A 3,136-nucleotide genomic window follows, 5' to 3' on the forward strand; every position below is an offset into this window, starting at 1 on the left:
TCGCGATCGTTGAGTATACTGCTGGTTTGACAGCTGGAGCAAAGCAGAACTGAACTAAAGCAAAACTGGCCCAAAATACCATAGTCGGTCGTCCTCCCGGACGTCCGGCCAAACGATCGCCATGGCCAAAATTCCTTTCTCTGCCCGGCTAAAAACCTATCCAGCCGACCAATATATCTGTCGGCCAGCCAAAGGCCTCTACAACTGTCACGACCCAAACCCGCCCCTATAGGTTTAGCATCGTAACCGGCCAGTAATCTTGGGATTACCAAAGGCCTCTAAGACAAATTAACCTAATATTAGGGGCTAGCAGAAGCAAATAACAAATATACAACGTCCATTGAGCTGTGCAGACTTATATGAGACAGAAAAATTTTAAACCTTTTTTTATGTACATATGTACACATCATCCTCACGTCATAATATATATACAGATTAGATAAAAAGGGACTTAGCCCCATTTACAAAATACACAAGACTTGTTTAACCAAACAAGAAAACAAAACTTAAACTTTTAAATCGTATAGCCATAGACACTTGACATATCCGGAACCTCCATGGGAGGCACATAGATTGGCTGACAAAAACATATTCCAGGTAGATGTCTCTAAGCCTGGTCACACGCCTAATCACCTACATACATAAATAATACAGTGAGCTAGAGCCCAGTGAATAATAACAGAGTAAAGGGTTTTAATAAATGAAGTCCATACAGATTCAGAAATCATAATTCAGATTCATAACAGATTCATATTTATATTCTTGTTTAGATCATGTACAAAAATCATAAATCATGCTTAATCATACGTGGTACATCCATTAGCGCTAATAGAGCAGATACAGAACAGATGCAGAACATATGGTGGTCATGAATAACCAGTTCCATAAAGGAACCTCTGGATCCGCGTAATAGAGAATAAACATGCTGAGCTCCTTGATGGAGCCTCCGGTATGGGTAACAGATGACAGACATAATAAGTTCCATAACGGAACCTCCAATACCGGGTAACAGAGAATATACATGTTGAGCTCCATGATGGAGCCTCCAGTACAGGTAACAGAGTGTAGACATATTAAGTTCCATAGTGGAACCTCCGATACCGGGTAACAGCTAACAGATATCACATAATACTAAGGATGCCACGAATACATTGTCAGAAATTAGGCAATCATTCATTGTACAGAACATATCATTTCAAAAAATAGATCTTAATTCATCATATAGAAAATAAATAAAGTTGAACATAGCTTTACTAAGTTATTATTCACAGATAGTAGCAGAAGCAGATCAGACAGATCAAGTAGACAATAGCGCGTGACCTACACAAACACATAACATATACACATTGAAGCACAATATTACTCCCTTGATCAAACTTGACTTTCTTGTTTTCTGTCTAAATAATTCGAAGGCCCATTACGCTTATTCTTTCTTTAGTCAAATGAATCGTGTTCTCATTTCACAAATCCTTTTTATTACTAAATCATTCTTTTCTGAATAAACCAATTCCTTACTTGGCTTCTTAATCAAGTATCACTAAGTTAATGACTTAATCTTTAATCAACTAATTAATGTTGATTGTTAGCTTATTAATCCTTATAGAGCCATAAAACATGTCTATAATGCTTTGGAAAGAGATGAGAATAAAAATGTGAATTAAATGAAATTTTTCAAAATAGGCTAGAAATAGAGTCTTCGCTCGAGTGGACTGTAAAATTTTGAAACACTTCTGGGAGCTCGATTTTCACGCTCGAGCGAGACTTTCCTCGCTCGAGCGGGCAGTGTGAATTCTGAAATTTTTAGAATTGTAATCGAAGTTCAATTTTGATATTCAAAGCCTCAAAACTCGTATTTTTTGGTACACAAATATAGAGAACCATTGTATAATTTAGTAAGCACTCTCATTTAGAAATCATTTATTCGAAATCATGCTCCATTTGTCCAAAATTAGTTTTAACTCGTTTTCTTTATATCAAACCCACAATTTTAAAATATGAATTAGACTTTCCAAACTCTTGAAATTTCATGATGTATATAAAAATAGAACCCAATGCTATTATTAACAAAAATCAACTTAACTATGAATTACACAAATCAATTTCTTAGAGATTCAACTTAACTCAATTTTTAATCAAAAACTTAATTTATCATCATAGGTGTTCTAAAATGTATCTAAGTTGAATAAAACTCTTAAATTACCTTACATGCATAGATTAAAAATCTAATTACAAAATCAAGACTTTAGGATTAATTCCAAATTTCCATAAACTTGATTTTCTTAAAACATTTCCCTTATCTCTCCCAAATATGAACTTGAATGGCTCAATTCCCTTAAAAACTCATGTATTACAAAAAAAATACTACAAAATCAAATCCAAACAATTAATTTTCCAAATTAATTTCTACAACTATGAGTCTACTTAATTCTTACTTAAAATCTGGTTTCTTACAAAATCCATGAGACTAATTCCATTAATTCATGATGCATGGAGGATTATCTAAAACATGAAATTAAAGTTATAAAACTCTTAAAAAAATGTTTGCATGTGTGAAATTAGGATCAAATTTCAAACCAATTACATCCAAAATTCTTTTAATTCAATATTAAGTTCAAAATGTTCATGAATTCATATTTCCCCCAAACTTGCTCTTCTTATACCCAAACATGGAATTAATCCTTCAAATCTTTTAAACATCTAAGATGCATGTACAATTAGAGTATTGAGACTTATAAAGTTTGTTCATGTATGTAAAAATTTGACTAAAATTCATGCATGATATTCCAAAATCAAACCCAAAATAAGTAATTCATAAATTTATTCCATAACCATGAATCTAATTTAATTCCATCATCTTCTTGCTAATACCCTTTTAATTACATGAAATTGAGCCAAACTCATCTTTAATTCCAAGTGTGATACAAGGATTTTAAAAAAATCAAGATTGAAATACTCACCTTTAACCTTCAATGGCAGAATTTCTTTTTAATTCCTTGAGTTCCCTCTCTTATCTTCATTTAGATCTCTTAAACCCATTTCTCCAAAGCTTTTTCCAGCATAGTGGTTAGACTTCTCTCTCCCTAACTCTCTCTCTCTCTCTCTCTCTCTCTCGGTTCTTCTATCCCTCCCAAACCGT

General features: G+C 33.3%; 1 long non-coding RNA gene across 1 annotated transcript; it reads right to left on the reverse strand.

Annotated features, from left to right (window-relative positions):
• Window positions 1–317: 317 nt before the first annotated feature.
• Window positions 318–3,136, reverse strand: LOC145823009 (uncharacterized). The gene is made up of 2 exons (XR_014365039.1): window positions 2,958–3,136; window positions 318–633 (listed from the first exon to the last, which is right to left on the reverse strand). It is a non-coding gene; the product is annotated as an uncharacterized LOC145823009 (long non-coding RNA).

This window comes from Camellia sinensis, chromosome 3 (genome assembly GCF_055761805.1).
Source record: "Camellia sinensis isolate YWXY chromosome 3, ASM5576180v1, whole genome shotgun sequence".
Lineage (NCBI taxonomy): Eukaryota > Viridiplantae > Streptophyta > Magnoliopsida > Ericales > Theaceae > Camellia > Camellia sinensis.